At 40.1% G+C, this 19,407-nt stretch overlaps 1 non-coding gene across 1 annotated transcript; it reads left to right on the top strand.

The window, feature by feature from the left end:
• Nucleotides 1-12,667: 12,667 nt before the first annotated feature.
• LOC125495285 (small nucleolar RNA R71) lies at nucleotides 12,668-12,774 on the top strand. The gene has a single exon (XR_007271923.2). It is a non-coding gene; the product is annotated as a small nucleolar RNA R71 (small nucleolar RNA).
• Nucleotides 12,775-19,407: the final 6,633 nt, after the last annotated feature.

The following is a 19,407-nucleotide window of genomic DNA, read 5'->3' as shown; positions in this document are numbered from 1 at the left end:
TCTTTGTGAAAGCAATTATAATAATCGCGGACGGATTCTCTTGGTCCTTGCACGAAGCCATATAGATCACTGGTCTGCCATCAAGCAATTGAATGAGAATAGCAAGATAGGAGCAATGCAACATAGCAAAAAAATGCACAAGATAAGTTCAGGGAGAAAAAGAAATATGAAAAGATAAAAAGAATGAGACAAATGAAAAATAAGAAACAAAAGAAGGTGTGCTCCGCACAACCATAGGTAAAAAAAAAATAAAACAAGTCTCCAACATTTAATACAACCCAAAAGAAAATGTTTAATGAGGTAAAGAGATAGAAATTGAAATGGGGATTAGGGTTTGGGACAGACAAAGAAAGAAGAGACCACATGGTCAATCTTCTCTCTCAGTGCAGCTTCACCATGCCTCACAACAGCAAGATCCGTCTCCTGTTGGATGTCAAGGCATGCAACTCGAGCTTCCACACCCTGGACTCTAGCATGCAAGAGAGTCAGAGACTCCTGTAGTGAGCGAAGAATCCCAAAGAGACCAGTGGTGGAGAGTAGGTGATGATCAATTGCCTAAGATCCTGAAGGAGCTTGATCCTCCTCCAAATTGATGTGAACTGTACCCTGTCCCTGTTCCCGAGGGGTCTTGGTCTCAACAATCCTTTGACTCTTGCGGACAAACCTAGGACCCTCTATACTGACCTCCTCCTCCAATTTCCTCTTAGAACCAACTTCTCCCTTCTCGTTTATCTCTGCTCCCCCAAAGACTAACTTCCCACCAAGTACCTTCAAGGACAACCTAGAAAGGGTATCTTAGGTCTAGTAGTTATTAGGTTTAAGGTCAAATGATGTATTTGAGGGGAGTTTGATTTGATTTTCTCGAGGATGACAGAGATAAGGTTGACATATCCAACCTTAGTATTGCGAGAAATATAGTAGGAGAAATCGAAGATCATTAAGGCAGAGAAATTGATCTTAATGTTTTTAGCAAGGCAGAACATGAGGGAGAGTCCATAAGACTAGCTTGAGTCCTTTTGGATGTTCTCGATAAGATGAACCGCTAGACCAATTGAAAAAGAAATTTATGGTAAGGAGAGAGATCCTTTTGATTAAGGGACAATTCAGATTGTTTACCCCCAAAATAATTTTAAATGGTTGCGTTTGATGCACCATTGACATTTAACTTATCCCTATCCTTCACATACTCTTTGTACCCTTCAAGAGGTATCTTAAACCATTAGCTTCAAAAATTTTCGGAAAATTTCACAATTTTCACATTCACAACCCCGATGCACATACCATTATTATTCTCAAAACTAGACACAAACTCACCCATTTCCACTTCATATAAACCCTAATCAAAACTAAGAATTTTACCATATTTTTGAAACTTAACTAAGTCAAGAAATTGACTCCATTTTATTTTCTTGCACTAAGAAAAATTGACAAAAAACACAATTATGTATTTAGAGGACTTATATTTCTTACCCCTCTTAGTAGGAACCAGCACTTCTTGCTCTGTTTCAACCTCCTCCATGAATTATTCTTTTTTCGGAGAAATTATTTCTGGTTCTCCCGAAAGTTGATGCGATCCCATAGAATTGGCGTTTGAGTTTGAAGACTCAGTTTCGCTTGCATTGTAATCGACCAGTGAAGAGGAGTTTTTGATGGGTAAGTTTTGGGTACTTTTTGATGTCGTTTTCTTGGAAGCCATTTTTGAGTGAGGTGAAGAGGATGAGTTTGAGTTGAGATGTTTTAGGAGAGAGAATAGGGTGGTTTTGTAGAGGTAGTAGTTTTGGGATTAATAGCGGTTAAATTTTGCGTGTGAGAATGGATTGATTTGATAGGTTTTTATGTGGGTTAATTTTGGGAAAATTTAACGCGACTTTTCTTTTTCACATCTCTAAATCCTTTGAATTTATCATTTCTTAGGTTTGCACATGCACGCCGGTGAAGTGATGCTTGACTTAATTTATGTAAATTTTTGTGGGGGATTAATGAAGAAAGATAATTAATTTTTGAGATTATGGATGAAAAAGAGAAAGAGAAAATAATAACTGAAAAGAAAATTGAGGGGAGAAAAATGAAGAAGGTGTGAACTCCTACATGAGAGGACCTAGGAATAACATGCAATCAGTTGCCGAATTCTCTGCTTCTGTAGGTTATAGGGCAACTGTGTTATGTTTCTTTGAGCTCCACGAGACCAAGCTTGTTCCTAGATACTGAACAATGCCAGACGTGATTTTGCAGTTTACTAAGTCTCCAACATAATTCGCATCTGAATAGCTTATAAGATAAAAAAACAACACTTGCAGGATAGAACAAACATAAGTCATCGCTTCCTTTCAAATATCTAAGAATTCACTTTACAGACGTTAAGTAAGATTCTTTAGGATTTTAATGGAATCTTGCACATAAACCAGCACTAAAAGTAATATCAGGTGTACTTGCAGTTAAGCAGAGTAAAGAACCAATCATACCTCTGTATTACTTCTCATTTACACACTTACCATTTGTATCTTCGTCTAACCTTGTTCCTGTTCCTATGGGAGTATGGTTGGTTTTTTGATTGATCCATCCCATATTTCTTCAACAGTTCCCTGACATATTTTTCTTGATGGATCATTGTTCCTCTTTCTGTTCGCTGGATGTACAATCCCAGAAAGAAGTTCATTTCTCCAATCATACTCATTTCGAACTCACTACTCATAAGATCAGCAAACTCCGTATATAGAAGATCATTAGTAACACCGAATATTATATCATCAACATAAATCTAATCTCCTAGTATTTCTGTTCCTTTTGATCTGTGGAACAGTGTTCTATCAACCTTGCCTCTAATGAAATCATGAGAAAGTAAAAATTTGGACAACCATTCATACCAAGATCTAGGAACTTGTTTCAACCCAAAGAGGGCAATGTCAAGCTTATATACCTGGTTTCGAAGGTCTGAATTATCAAACCCATGAGGTCGTTCCACATAGACGTCTTCAAGTAAGAATCAATTTAAAAATGTGATAGGCTAAAGTCGTATCACCTAATCAAAAATAACCTAAGGTCCACTAACTAGTAGTCAGCGAAGTCAGGGTCGAATCCACGGGGAGAAGTTATATTATTGTATCTGAACTCTAATACTACATTAACGAAATCAGATGAATGGAGTTGTGTTACTAAACTAAACAATAACAGAACTAAATATGAAGGTGTAAATATATTAATAAAGTACTAGAATCATGGATCTCTATGCATACAATTCAGGAAATCAGGGATAAATAATAACCACCTAGTAAGTCAACTGTCTAGGGCACATGTAATTTCTCTAGAACGTTACCTCCCTCAAAGATCATCCAGTCGCTCTCGCATAGTCAAGGGTCACTTTGCCTAATAATTGGAAGCCTATATGGTATCTCTCTTCTCGAAGTAGATTCAGTATTGCAACAATAGAAATATAAATCAGGCCTAACTTATAATTCTAGCATGAAGAATCAATCAAAGGAAACAGTTGAAATACAAGATAATCAAACTAATCTATCAATCCCTCATTGCATACATAGATCTCCACAATTCTAGATATAGAACTACTCACTCATAATCATGAAAACAATAACAAAAATCAAGGTTCCTGAACACTCTCTAGAGAAAACTAATAATAAAAACCAAGATCATCCTAATAATTCTGATTTTCCTATTTATACAAGCCCTAAAACAATTGCCAAAAGTCTCGAAAAAAGGGCCCGTATTCATTAAAAAAACACGTGTCGTCAGCCGCCCGATCGGGCCAGAGATGCCCGATGGAATCGGGATCCAAAACAGAAGAAAGGGCCAAAAATCCACAGGCGCCCGATGAGATCGGGCTGACCCGCCCGATGACATCGGGCGGCCTATTAACATAGCATTTTGGCAGCAGCTGGCAGGGGCGCCTGATGTCGGGCCAAGTCGCCTGATCGGGCGGAAGACAGAATCACGACTGGGTGTCCGACGCCCGATCGGGCCCGCAACAGAAACATGGAACCTGCTTCTTCGCCTGATCGGGCTGGGCCGCCCGATCCTGTCGGGCCGGTCAGCTTAAGCTCGTTTCTTGTTCTTCCTCTGCTCAAAGTCCCGGAAAGCATCCTCGGGATCTTGAAACTCAGTGTCTAACCTCTCTAATCCAGTGTGCAATCATATAAAGTAGGTAATAGCTCCTAAAACCTACAATCAATACAAAAAGCAAACCACAACTAGATGGAGAGAGTTAGTACCAAATGGCTCCTAAGAGCACCATAACCAATAAACTTTTAGCACATAATAGGGGAGAAAACTCTATATAAAACCATAACATCAAACTCCCCCAAGCTAAACCTTTGCTTGTCCCTAAGCAAAGCACAACATGAATATGAATAGAATTTGCTTCACCCCTCAAAGTATGAAACTCAAACATTTTGACCTCAAAAACCTTCAAGCAAGCAAAGTTCAAGTTCAGTTGATCAGATCACTTTTGACTACCAATCACTTAAGCAAATTGTCCGAAATAGCAGCCATACATAACTTGCACATCTTGAAAAGGGACTCACCAGGGTGTCACTCCTCTCAATTTTTGTGGCGAGCATAAAGTGTGCCCGAACGCTCACCAACCCAACCATAATATCCCTTCCCTCTCACACTCTCATGTGTTTAGAAAAGGTAAAATATCGCTCATCCTACTCAAGTCGACTCGAATAACAAACTTAAACTTCAACTTTGGCACATTGACTCTGTATCATTCCAATAAACATTCAAACAAGTGCTCAAAAGGTCTTTCTGAGGGTTGTAATGGGGCTCGGGTAAAGGTATGGGAATTATTTGGGGAATGTGGTGGAAAAGCCCAGAAAAGGGGAGCAATCAACACTAGTAGAACTAGGTGTGGTAAAAACAACTTCCATGGTCTCAATCACATACCCAAAATAATGACCAACTTTAGATTTTTCGAACCAACCAACAATTGTCTCCTTGATAGTTTTCAGCAAAATGTATTGTTCTGATTTTTACTCTTTTTTTCTTTTCATGACTCGTGTTGATTCTTTTCATGTGTTATTTCCTATTTTTTTTTCTTTGTTTTCTTTTCTCTTATTCACTTCACCTCATGTCAACATCAATATTATTTCCAATCAACCCGAAAATCAACCACAAATATAGTCAACCTAACAAATGCTCCCCCAAGCTAGGCTTGGGACAATAAACATTGAAAAGGCTCAAGGCATGTAATGTGGCTTGATATAGATCCAAAAAGTCATTAGGCTCAGCGGGGCTAGGAGGGAAATGATTCTTTTTAAAAATTCTGAGGCCAAAAATCAAACAATTGAACGCCTCTATCACAGCACAATGTCCAAAGTCATCAGAAATAACGAGTACAATGCCAAAGTCAAGATAAGAATGATATGAGGAACTAACACACAAGGATAATTCGGACTAAATATGCATCCGAAGGCTCGAATGAATCCTTACAATGTAACCAGTTCAAGCATGCAGTTAAAGTAGGTGTTTTATCATCAAAATCTACTCAAGACCAAGGCAATCAAAGATCACATCACAACATCCCAATCACGAATGCCCGACTATCCAGTATAATGAGTTAAATCATTTTTCAAGGCAAAGTTTGGGGCACAGGGAAGCAATTAGACTATTCATGTTCAACTCGTATTTTTGGTATTTTTTCAGCAATATTTCATTTTTTTGTTGTTTTTGTTTTTATGAAAAGAAAAAAAGAAACAATTAACTAATTAACTTACTAGCCTAAGAACACAGTAAACTAACTACTAAAAAGCAATAATAGTGAGAGTGTACTTACAGAAGTCCTCCCCCAAGCTGAACATGGCAATGACCTCATTGTAACAAGGGGAAAAGGAGTCATGGATATCAGTCATCCATGTGCATATACTCACTAGCCTCATCTCCATCCTCCTCACTCTCGCTCGCGGCTGACTGTAGCTCGGGTTCCAAGTATACCACGAGGGATGGCATCATGCTCAGCAATGCGATGAAGGCGCAGTTCTCGTCGTACATCGAATACAAGCCAGGTGCTGATCATTGGCAATGTATCGACCCGCTGACGTAGATTCTGAAGAAGCACCATTGGCATCAACCTGCTGGCTAATGCCCTGGATAGCGACCGTGTTGGCCGTAATGCCAGTATCCATAGCTGAAGCAGGGTCATCATCTCCTGAAAATCAAAGGAAGGAGGAGCAGTAGAATATGGGGGAGGGGGAGCATCAGAAGATGAGGGGATATCCTCAACAGGGTGGACGACGGTGGTAGGTACGCTCAGGTATCGGGGGACAAGGGGCAGGAAAGTCAGAACCGACAATGGGAAGGTGATAGTGAGGTTAGCCAGGTTTGATTCTTGCCAGAGGGTTGGGCAGTGCAACGGAGGGCCTTCTGTTGACCTGCCACTGGTAGGTATCCCCACCCCGCTCCAACTAGTGAAGGCGGGGAGTAGGCATAGTCCATAAGGTAGGACCTAAGGCCGGCTGATAACGAGTCTCATCAAGTCGGGATGGCCCAGCAAAAGAGTAACCAATCCCCCTTCACGATAGGGCGAGAGGCAAAGAGCCATCAGCGCGCCGCTTAGGGTAAGTGGTGGCAATTCGCTCCATTTGGAGCGCGACATGATGGGGGATATTGTAGTGAAAGCGGCGCGTAGTGCCCCGATACATGTAACTACCATTCAGATAAAGCTCATCCCCTCGAATGAGCTGACCTTCAACCCTCTCAAACAAAGTCTTGGACATAAAACGAACCCAAATTTTAAAATGGGTTGGTGTGTACCGCATGACAATGTTGAAGGTAAAATCATTTTCATCCCCTGTATATAGCATATAAATTCCCGGTGATGATAGTCAGGGGGGGTGCCCAATCTCCCCCCGATTAAGGACACGGAGTATGCGAGCAAACTCCGGGAGGGTGAGGGTGAAGTCCCGATTTAAGAGCCGATAGGAAACATGAGAAATTGGTCCCGAGCGAGGGTGGGTCACTTTTAAACTACTGTAAAATTCATATACAAGCACGGGATATGTGTTAACATGAACAGTAAAAAGGGTTCCATCCAATATTTTCATAAATTCTTAAATTCAATGAATCCCAATTTATCCAAAAATTCAATGTCAAGGAAAGTTTAGGACTTACCGCGCCCCTTGTGGCGCTGAAATCGTTCTCTTTGTTCCTCTGTGGAGAAGATGACGTCCGGGAAGGTCTCATCGCGGGGAATTTCCGGTGGTGGTGGTGGTGGTGGTTGTGAGCCCGTTGTAGATTTTCGTCGCCTTGTGAACATGATGCTGGAATGTGCAAGATTTCGAAGCTTCAACTCACTCTCTAATGGGGGAAGAGACGGGAAAACTTGTATCACTCAAATCCTCACTTTAATGGTGGAAAAGATGAAGAAGAAGATGGAGGGAGAGATAAAGTGGGAGAAATTGAAGAAAGTGGAGTGAGAGATGAGAAGAAAGTGATGGGAGAGAAAAATTGGTGAGAATTTGAAGGTGTGAGTGAGGGTCTTCAATGGTGGAAGGGGTTTGGAGAAGAAGATGGGAGAATTTGGGGGTTAGGGTTTGGAGGAGAGAGAAAGTGTAAGAGGAAGTGAGTGAAAACAAGGGGAAAACCCCTTTAATCTCGCCAGCCGGATCCCGAGCCCGATCGGGCATGTTTTTTATTTTTTCTGAAATTTTCCGAAATCCGTTGCGCGCCCGACCACATCGGGCGTCTGTCAGTTTCTTCTCCAAAACCGAATTCGTTGCGGGCCCGATCGGGTGTCCATGCCCGATCTGGCGATGTTTTTAGTCTTCCCAGTTCTGGTTGCGGACCCGATCGGGCGTAGTCGCCCGAGCCGATCGGGCGTCTGTCAATTCCTTGATTTTTGTCGTAATTTGAGTTGACAGAACTTCGCCCGATCGGGCGTCCAGGCCCGATACCATCGGGCGCCTGCCTTTTTCATGAGATTCATGTTTCTGTTGCACGCCCGATCGGGCAACCTCACCTGATGGCCTCGGGCTATGCCCAGTAAGCAATGGCTCGTATCTTTGAATGAACTTTTCCAGTTGGTAAGCAATCCTGCACACATGTAACCTGAAGCGGAATATCAGTACCCTCTCACACTCTCACCAAACTACAAAAATTAGCAAAGTAAGTAAAAAATAAAAATCTAGAAAAACTACGAAAGAAAAGGAAAGAAATCGGGTTGCCTCCCGATCAGCGCTGGTTTATAAAGGTCCCGCACGACCATAATGCTTCATCCCTCAAACAGAAGGGGATGGGGGTTGAAGGTATAACTCCTCCACAGATCCAACATGGATTCCCGTATAGTACAACTTCAGACGTTGGCCATTAACTTTGAACTTCTCACCTGTTGTCATTCATTCCAAACTTGTTAGTGTTAGTGACAGAAAAGGACCAGACCACCTAGACTTCAACTTACCAGGAAAAAGCTTTAGTCTAGAGTTGTACAATAAAACCTTGTCACCAATATTGAACTCCCTGCTCAGAATTTTCTTATCATGCCATCTCTTAGTGCGCTCTTTGTAGAGACGCGAACTATCATAAGCATTCAGTCTAAGTTCATCAAGCTCATTGATTTGCAATAGACGCTTTTCTCCTGCTAATTTAGCATCAAGGTTCAACTCTTTAACAGCTCAAAAAGCCTTATACTCTAGTTCGACAGGTAGGTGGCATGCTTTTCCATAGACTAGTCGATAAGGGGTGGTACCAATAGGGGTCTTAAAAGCAGTTCTATAAGCCCATAAGGTGTCATCTAACTTATCACTCCAATCTTTTCTAGATTTAGCTACCACTTTCTCCAAAATAGACTTTATTTCACGGTTAGACACTTCTACTTGCCCACTTGTCTGAGGTGGTATGCTAGGCCAGTCCTATGGTAGACACCATACTTTTTGAGTAGGGCTTCAAAGGTTCTTTTGTGAAAGTGGGATCCACCATCACTAATGACAACCCTTGGTACCCCAAACCGTGGAAAGATAATCTTTTTGAACATTTTCATGACGACCTTAGAGTCATTGGTTGGTGACGCAGAAGCTTCTACCCACTTAAATACATAGTCAACAGCAACAAGTATGAAATTGTTGCCTGAGGAAGAGGGAAAAGGACCCATAAAATCAATACCCCACACATCAAATAGTTTAACTTCCATGATGGGGGTTTGGGCATCTCATGTCTACGGGAAATATTTCCTGTTTGTTGGCATGCATCACAAGACTTAACAAAAGTACTAGCATCATGAAAAAGAGTTGGCCAATAAAAACCAGATTGAAGTACCTTTGCTACTGTTTTGGAGGGCCCAGCATGGCCTCCACATGGAAGGAAGTGAGAGTGCTTCAGAATTTCATGCACCTCCCACTCTGGGATACATCGCCTATAGATGGTGTCAGCACAGAGCTTGTAAAGCAAAGGGTCATCCCAAAAGCACTGTTTGGCATCATGGAGAAATTTCTTTCTCTGCTGGTAGCTCAGCTCTGGAGGGGTTTGTCCACTCACACAAAAGTTGGCGAAGTCGCATACCACGGGGTAACAGAAGTGACTGCCAGGAGCTTATCATCAGGAAAAAGAGTCATCAATGGGTAGGCCTTCTTCCATATCTCATACTGCAATCGGGACAAATGGTCAGCCACTACATTTTCTGCACCCTTTTTATCTCTGATTCCAAGTCGAATTCTTGGAGCAGCAAAATCCACCGAATGAGTCGAGGCTTTGCCTCCTTTTTGGCTAGGAGGTACTTCAATGCAGCATGATCGGTGAACAATGACTTAGACCCAAGCAGATAGGTCCTGAACTTGTCCAGTGCATAACCACATAGAAGCTCTTTTCTCGTGTGGCATAATTAACTTGAGCTTCATCGTAGTGTCTTGCTAGCATAGTAGATGGCATGGAGGAGTTGTCTTTCTCTGACCAAGGACAGCTCCCACAACTAATCAGCTAGCGTCACACATGATCTCAAACGGGAGGGTCCAATCTAGAGATCGGATGATAGGAGCAGTAATCAGAGCTTGCTTGATCCTGTTAAAAGACACTATACACTCATCAGTAAACAGGAACGGGGAATCCTTGAGGAGCAACTGAGTAAGTGGTTTAGCAATTTTAGAGAAGTCCTTGATAAAGCGGCGATAAAATCCGCATGACCAAGAAAACCTCTAACACCCTTAACATTCACAGGGAGGTAATTGCCAATCACTTGAATTTTTGCTTTGTCCACCTGGATGCCTCGTTCAGAAATAATATGACCAAGTACCACTCCTTCAGTAACCACGAAGTGGGACTTCTCCCAGTTCAATACAAGATGGACATCCTCACATCTTTTCAGTACTTTAGCCAGATTCAGCAAACATGCATCAAAATCAATGCCATACACACTAAAGTCATCCATAAATACTTCCATGATGGACTCAATAAACTCAGAAAATATGGCCATCATACAACGTTGGAAGGTAGCAGGGGCATTACATAGGCCAAGGGCATCCTTCGATATGCAAAGGTACCATAAGGACATGTAAAGGTGGTCTTCTCCTGGTCATCTGGGTGGATAGGAATTTGGAAGAAACCAGAATAGCCATCTAGATAACAAAAATGAGAGTGACAAGCTAGACGTTCCAACATCTGATCAATGAAGGGAAGGGGAAAATGGTCTTTCTTAGTGGCAACATTTAATTTCCTATAATCAATGCACATACGCCACCCAGTGACTACTCTTGTAGCAATTAGTTCATTTTTCTCATTTTTAACTACAATAGTATCGCCCTTTTTAGGGACCACTTGAACTTCACTCACCCACTTAGAATCAGAAATAGGATAGATAATCCCAGCATCAAGCAATTTCATAACCTCTTTTTTGACAACTTCCTGCATATTCGGGTTCAAACGACGCTAACCTTGTATACTATCATCACCTGTGGAAGAGGTAAAACAAAGCAAAGCCTCCAAAGGATCCCGCAGAAGGGATTGAGGCATGTCATCATTAACCAGCACATCAATGACATCGATTCTATAACAGGCTTCCTCTAGCATAGGACTTTTCAAAGCATTGGTCAAACTAAAAATCACCTTATCAACCCCCACAGTCAAAGTCAATTTCCCATTTTTAACATCTATGACAGCTCCAGCAGTATGAAGGAATGGTCTCCCTAAAATGATTGGGATTTGAGTATCCGCTTCCATGTCAAGCACAACAAAATCCACAAGAATATAAAATTTACCTACCCTCATAGGAACGTCCTCTAAGATACCTCGGGGGTATTTAACAGAATGGTCGGCCATTTGAAGAGTAATGTTGGTACATTTTAAATCTCCCATGTCAAGCTTTTTGCAAACAGTCAGGGGCATGACACTAACACTAGCACCTAAATCACATAAGGCTTTGTCAATAAATATGGTGCCAATATTACAAGGGATGGAGAAACTCCCCAGATCTTTCAATTTAGGAGGGGATCGATTTTGCAAAAGAGCACTACATTCTTTAGTAAAGGCAACAGTTTCTACTGCATTAAAGGCTCTCTTCCTAGTCAAAATTTCCTTCAAAAATTTAGCATATGCAGGTACTTGAGTAATAAGTTCAGTAAATGGGACAGTTACCTGAAGATTTTTCACTACCTCCATAAACTTACCAAGTTGGTGATCCAGCTTATTCTTTGATAGACGAGTGGGGAAGGGTACCTTTATCGCAGGAGTGGTGGAGGAATTTTTTTCAGGTACTATCTCCTTCTTTGCGTTTGTGTTGGTGGTAGCCTCAGGAGCTGACGAAGTTTCAGTGACGTCTGCATTTTTTTCTGGCTCAACCGGACCATCTTTAGGCATTGGGGGACCATCGTAATGTGTTCCACTCCTAAGAGTGATGGCATTGGCAGTGTCCCTCGGTTGCATTGATTGTGAAGGTAAGGCCCCAGGTGGCCTACTAGTAGAAGAACTAGCCAACTGAGCTAGTTGAGTCTCCAACATCTTGTTATGCGTGCCCAAATTTTCCAGCTGAGCTTTTGTGTCAGCTTGAAAAGCATTGAACCCTTTCTGCATCTGGAACATCATATTCTTCAACTCTGTCATGGCTGGGTCAGAAGTAGGAGCAGGCTGTTGAGGTGCTTGATTTCTCTGAAAACCAGGTGGAGCTTGTTGTGGAGGTTGGTATTGTTGACCCTGTTGTTGAGGCGGATATGGTTGTTGAGGTTGAGGGTTCAACACATTAGTACTCCTATATGAGAGGTTTGGATGGTGTCTTAACCTAGGATTATAGGTGTTGGAATATGGGTTGAACTGGTTCCTAGGCTGTGACTGGAAAGCATTGACGGCCTCACAGTTATTTCCAAGCGCATGACACTCTTGAGAGTTGTGCCCATATATTCCACAAGCATCACATATATGCACATTATAGTTAGAAGCACTAGCCATCGCGTTAACACTCATATGGGGGGAATCATTACCTAATTTCAGGGAATCAATCTTTTGAGTTAGGGCAGCTAGTTGCCCAGATAGTAGGGAAATGGCTTCAACATCATGTTTACCTCCCTTTTTCAAAGAGGAACGAATGGTAGATGCTTGATTAGATGCTAGCTTCTCCAAAAGTTCATACCCATCCTCAATCGCTTTATACATGAAGAACCCACCAGATGCTCCATCAATTACCCGTCGTGTATCTGCATCAACTCTAGTGTAGAAAATCTGACATAAGTACCACTGGTCCAACCCATGATGAGGACATAGACGCTGCAGATCCTTGAACCGCTCCCAAGCTTCATATAGAGACTCACCAGGATCTTGGGTGAAAGTAACTATAGCATGTCTCATATCTGCAGTTTTCTGGTAAGGGTACCACTTGATAAGAAAAATCTTGGAAAGTTCTGGCCAGGTGGTGATGGTGGAAGGCAGCTTATTATACCAGAACAAAGCTTTATCGCGCAGAGAGAACCCAAATAGAAGGAGTTTCATCTCATCAGGAGTAAAACCAGCTTGCTTTTGAGTAGCACAACACTTTAAAAATCTCTGCAGGTGCTGATTTGGGTCTTCAGATGGTAACCCAGCGAAGTAATTGTTCTGAACCATATTCAGAACATGAGACTTGATCTCAAAATTTGTAGCAGCAACAGTGGGCATCCGTACCCCAGTAGGCACGTTATCAGGAGATGGTTGTGCATAGTCTCTGAAGGTTCGAGTAACATTCTCACCCATGTTGAGAGTAATAGGTGAGGTAGGGGATTCTTGGTGTGGGGATGATAGTGGAGAATGTGTCTTTTAGGAGGGTGTCCCTGCAGACAGGTTAGCTTGTTTAGTTTTCTTTCTGAGTCTACGAGCGGTCTTTTCAATCTCTGGATCGAACGGGATGAGATTTGGGGATTCCAATTTCCTGCTTATACACAAAAAACACTAAAACAAACGTGAGATGCTCCAAAGAACAGGTGTTCTTTAGAGGAGAGGTTAGTTTGATACTATATTCAGATAAAATAAAATAAACCGTCTCCCCGGCGACAAGGCGCCAAAATTTGATAGGCTAAAGTTGTATCACCTAATCAAAAATAACCTAAGGTCCAGTAACTAGTAATCAGGGAAGTCAGGATCGATTCCACAGGGAGAAGTTATATTATTGTATCTGAACTCTAATATTACACTAACGAAATCAGATGAATGGAGTTGTGTTACTAAAATAAACAATAACAGAACTAAATATGAAGGTGTAAATATATTAATAAAGTACTAGAATCATGGATCACTATGCATACAATTCAGGAAATTAGGGATAAATAATAACTACCTAGTAAGTCAACTGTCTAGGGCACATGTAATTTCTCTCGAACATTACCTCCCTCAAAGATCATCCAGCCGCTCTCGCATAGTCAAGGCCTAACTTATAATTCTAGCATGAAGAATCAATCAAAGGAAACAGTTGAAATACAAGATAATCAGACTAATCTATCAATCCCTTATTGCATACATAGATCTCCACAATTCTAGATATAGAACTACTCACTCATAATCATGAAAACAATAACAAAAATCATATAAAAACTCATACTTTGGAACATGGCAAATAACTAAGAAAATAATCTAATTAACAATGGAAGAAATAACAAAGAAATAATGAAGAAAGATTACCGAATTATATTGAACTATGAATAAGCAAAAGGTTTGATCTTGGATTGAAATCACAAAGCACTAAAATCAAGGTTCTTGAACACTCTCTAGAGAAAACTAATAATAAAAACCAAGATCATCCTAATAATTCTGATTTTCCTATTTACACAAGCCCTAAAACAATAGCCAAAAGTCTCGAAAAAAGGGCCCGTATTCATTAAAAAAAACGCGTGTCGTCAGCCGCCCGATCGGGCCAGAGAAGCCCGATGGAATCGGGCTCCAAAACAAAAGAAAAAGCGAAAAATCCACAGGCGCCCGATGAGATCGGGCTGACCTGCCCGATGACATCGGGCGGCCTATTAACATAGCATTTTGGCAGCAGCTGGCAGGGGCGCCCGATGTCGGGCGAAGTCACCCGATCGGGCGGAAGACCGAATCACGACTGGGCGTCCGACGCCTGATCGGGCCCGCAACAGAAACATGGAACTTGCTTCTTCGCCCGATCGGGCTGGGCCACCCGATCCTGTCTGGTCGGTCAGCTTAAGCTCGTTTCTTGTTCTTCCTTTGCTCAAAGTCCCGGAAAGCATCCTCGGGATCTTGAAACTCAGCGTCCAACCTCTCTAATCCAGTGTGCAATCATATAAAGTAGGTAATAGCTCCCTAAAACCTACAATCCAATACAAAACAGCAAACCACAACTAGATGGAGAGAGTTAGTACTAAATGGCTCCTAAGAGCACCATAACCATAACTTTAGCATCTAAATAGGGGAGAAAAACTCTATATAAAATCATAACATCAAAATGAACATTTCACATCCATTTGGTACAACTTGAATCCCATAATTGCAGCAAATGCAATTATAATTCTTATTGCTTTTATTCTAGCAACAGGAGCAAAGGTTGCATCGAAATCAATAACTTCTTGTTGGTTTAACCTTGTGGCTACAAGTCTAGCCTTGTTCCTTACCACTGTCGGATGCTCATCAAGCTTGTTGCTGAAGATCCATCTAAGTCCAATAACTTTCTAGTTATTTGGTTTGTTCTCCAGGTGCCAGACCTTGTTCCTTTGGAACTCATTTAGTTCCTCTTGCATGGCATTTATTGAATCAACTTCCTTGAGTGCTTCCATATGATCCTTAAGTTCTGTCATAGATAAGAAAGCATGAAAAGCACAAAAACTCTTTATTTCTCATCTAGTTTGAGTTACCTTTTCGATATTGTTTATACTTAATTCTAAGGGATGAAAATTTAGGTGTTTCCAAGGTTTAGGGTCAAAGCTCCTTGTTGCTTCTTGAGTTTCTTGAGGCGGTTGATTTATGTGAGTTTCTGCCCTTATTTAATTTCCTTGCGGAAATTGAACTTCTTCACTTTCAGGAGTTACTAAAGTTTCTTGATCTCCTCCAATTTCTTGTTCCTTGGGAGGATCAAGCATTGAGTTCTCTGGATCAGGAACTAGCTCTTCTCTTTTCCTACAGGGGTTAGTTCCTCGTCATCATGATTAGACTCTTCTGGACGAGTTAATCTAATTTCAAAGTCATTGTCATGACTTTGTTCCTGCAGAGAGTTAGTTTCATCAAATATAATATGGATACTTTCCTCAACCCACATTGTATGCTTATTGTAAACACGATAATCCTTACTATTTGAGGCATATCCTAGAAATATAGTCTCATCACTTCTAGCATAAAACTTTCCTAAATTGTCCATTCCATTATTATGTAGAACACATTTACATCCAAAAAATTGAAAGTAAGAATTATTTGGTTTTCTTCCTTTCAGCAGCTCATAAGGAGTCTTCAATGTAATTTATCTGAGCATGACTCTAATGATGATGTAGCATGCCGTGTTTACTGGTTCCTCCCAAAATTTCTTCGGAAGACTGATTGTAATTAACATTGTCCTTGCCATATCCTCTAGGGTCCAGTTCTTCTTCTCTACTACACCATTTTGTTGTGGCGTTCGTGGAGCTGAGAAGTTGTGATCTAGAATCTCATTGCTGCAAATACATCAAACTTGGAGTGTTCAAACTTCTTTCCATGGTCAAATCTTAGATGTTTTAATTTGTAACCACTAGTTCGTTGAATCTTTTTAGAAAACGTTAAAAATTCATTAAATATTTCGTCTTTGCTATGAAGAAAGATAACCCATGTATATCTCGAGTAATCATCTACAATCATCAATACATATCTCTTACCTGATCGAGTTTTAATACGTACAGGGCCACAATAGTCCATATGTATGAGTTCCAATGGACTTTGTGTGCTTACTATTTTCTGTGATTTAAATGAGGATCTCAAATGTTTTCCTTTTGCATAGGGATCACAAACACCATGCTGCAACCATGGCTCTCTTCATTTCTGTTTTTGGAAAAGGTTTTGGCTGGTCCTTGCTCCTTTCTTTGAATTAGCCTTTACCCTTCTCGGTATCCATTGAGGACGCTCTTTGATAAAGTGGTATGGACTTCCATATTTGTGACAACTTAATTTGGTAGGCTTCAATTCCTTGTGACCTTCCCTTTATAGTTCTTGTTAAAGAACTTCATGAAAATCTTCGTACTATCATAGCTTCTTCTTCGTCATATGTTTCCGGCTCTTCTTGAATATCTATTTTGAGAGCCAGAGTCTTTGGTCTTACCGTCTCTGATTCATGAGTTCCTAGATGAAATTCATGGGTTATCAAGGAACCCGCCAAATGCTCTACATTGAATATAGTGAAATCTTTGGTTTCTAACAAAGTTGTTACTTTAGCCATCCACTTCTCATCTTGGGAAAGACTCCTTAGAACCTTTCAAAATTGTTCCTCTGGAGTAATGATTTTTTAAAGAGACTTAAGTTCATTTATGATGTTTAAGAAGCGAGTTAACATTTCTTAAACAAGCTCTTTTTGTTTCATTTGAAACAATTCATAATTATGCATGAGCATGTCGATCTTTGATCTTTCCACCTCACTAGTTCCTTCATGCGTAATTCCAAGAAGTTCTCACATTTAACTTGTAGTCTTGCACCTCATGATTTTGTTGTGTTCATGAGGATCTAGGCCACAGTGGAGTAGCTTTTTAGCAAAGTTGTTCATCTCCATTTTGTCGAAGTCTTCTTTATCAAATTCTTCTAGGGGTTTTGGGATCAGCTCCCCTTTATCATTCTTCTTAGTGACTTCGGAGTCACCAATCTCAATTACTCTCCATACTTGATAGTTTCATGCTTTTGTAAAAATCTCCATACGATTTTTCCAGTATGGATAGTGCTTCCCATTGAACATGGGTGGGCGCTGAGTAGAATATCCTTCATCAAGCTTTTCACCAGTAGTGTTCATGATGCCAAGTTCTAGCTCCTTAGGGTTAACTGATTTTAGAGGTACTAGGCTCTGATACCAATTATTGTTCTAGTATGAACACTATGCCAACAATAAGAGGGGGTTAAATTGTAGTTGAGCTAAAATTTTCGAATTTATAACGCAGAATAGAAATAACTTTAATACTTAACAGAAAAGACACACAAATTTTTACAAGAAAAACTTCATAGTCCCAATAGGAAGAAAAACCTTAAGCCCAAGGGATTTTAATCTCAACTTTCTTTAATGAAGTAGGCCAAAATAATCTCTCTTTACAACCAAACAAGGACCCTCTCTGTTCCTCTAGGAACATATTCCCAGTCACTCAGTTCCCCCTGAACTGATGGCACACACTTTGACTTCTCTAGAAGTCTTCTTTTTTGTCTCATTCTTTTTCTTTTTCATCTCAAGGATATTCTTTGAATTTTTCTCTCACCCAAACACTTAGAATATTACAAGGAATAGTGAAGAAGAAAAATACAGAAAAGACGTTCAAAGTAATAATTGACTTTAAAAGCGAGAAAGTTATGTTTTTTCTTCGACAATTCTTCTTCTTTTATAGTTGTTAAAGTCGACTGTTTTCTTCCTGAATAGTACTACTCCATGATCTCCTAAATGTGTGCTTGTAAGATCATGTGAGTTGTGGCCCTAAATTAGTTGCGCATAATCCATGAGTGTAGCAACGGTCATGACAACTCCCAATATCCGTTAGTGGAGCGAAAATCTAGCTGGTAGTTACTTTGTTCTTGGCCGGTTATTTATGAAGGTTGGAGAACTAATAGGAAGTAGTTCCTCCTTTTGTGCGCCACTTCAGCCAACAAAATTATTGAGGACCGGTATACTTCCATGCACGATTTAACTGCATTTTAACAAAAACAACAACAATATCGATCTAATAATTAAGTATCTTTAATAAAAAAAAAATTCTAAGTTAATAGAACACTAAATATACCTCATAATTCCAAGTGAACAAAAATAATAACTTGACTTAGATTTATAAAATGTTTTCTCCCCAAGATATACAAAATAAATATGACAATATTTTTGGTGCGTGTTCTATATTTTCCAAAAATGACATAATAATTTACCTAAGTATTTGGCATCATCAAAATATGGAATACAACAATGTCCTTGATGATCTACTCGTTTAATTGGTCATAGTGACAATAATAGGGCCAATCATGGCTTCGAAATTGCATAAACCTGCACCAAATGCGTCAATTCTTTCAAGTTTTATCCACATTTCTTCGATCTTCCCAAGCAAGCCTTGTGAAAATGTGGAAGGTTGGTAGATCGCAATCTCTACGCATTGGATGAGCATATTCAAAGGTTGTTAACCCTATGAGGAACAAATAATAGAAGGATGTCAATAAGACTTCACAATTTTTTTTTTACATGTATAGAAATTCACCTTATTGTATCTTATAAAAAACCATAAAGGTTAGAGTTTTTTATCTTTTATTTTAAATTTTCATTGCATGTTATTTTTGAATAAAATGGTCAAACTTTTAGAAATAACAATTGTAAAAAAGGAATGTTTACAACTAATAAAAATTCCGATTTTTTCACCATATACCCCTGACAATTTTTTTTGCACCATATACCCTTTCAACTTTCCAAATTCACCATATACCCCTCACCTTTCAAAAAATACATCCAGTTACCCTTTTTGTTGACGGATGTTAGGTCCCCATTAGTGGCAAACTTATTTCATGATGTACCCCTGTTGTGGAACTTAATGCACCATATACCCCTAAAATATGTTTCAGTTATAACGACTACTTTTCCAGGTTAAAAAACTAGCTGTTAGGAAGATTGAAGGCCTGCCAGGTTTCTTTATAAAGCCATTGCTATGTAAAATGAAACCCTTAACATGAAGCATGAGTTCTCATTCAAATACATGCTCTTCAAACTATGATTCTTTATACATAAGGCTCCCTAATTCTTATTGCATTTGTAGGAGAAAATATGCAATAAGAAGTTCTGAAACTGTAACAAATCCTCAAAGGTTGTACTACAAATGT

This window comes from Beta vulgaris, chromosome 2 (genome assembly GCF_026745355.1).
Source record: "Beta vulgaris subsp. vulgaris cultivar EL10 chromosome 2, EL10.2, whole genome shotgun sequence".
Lineage (NCBI taxonomy): Eukaryota > Viridiplantae > Streptophyta > Magnoliopsida > Caryophyllales > Amaranthaceae > Beta > Beta vulgaris.
Note: the sequence above shows the minus strand (reverse complement) of the source record. Positions and strands in the feature narration are given on the sequence as shown.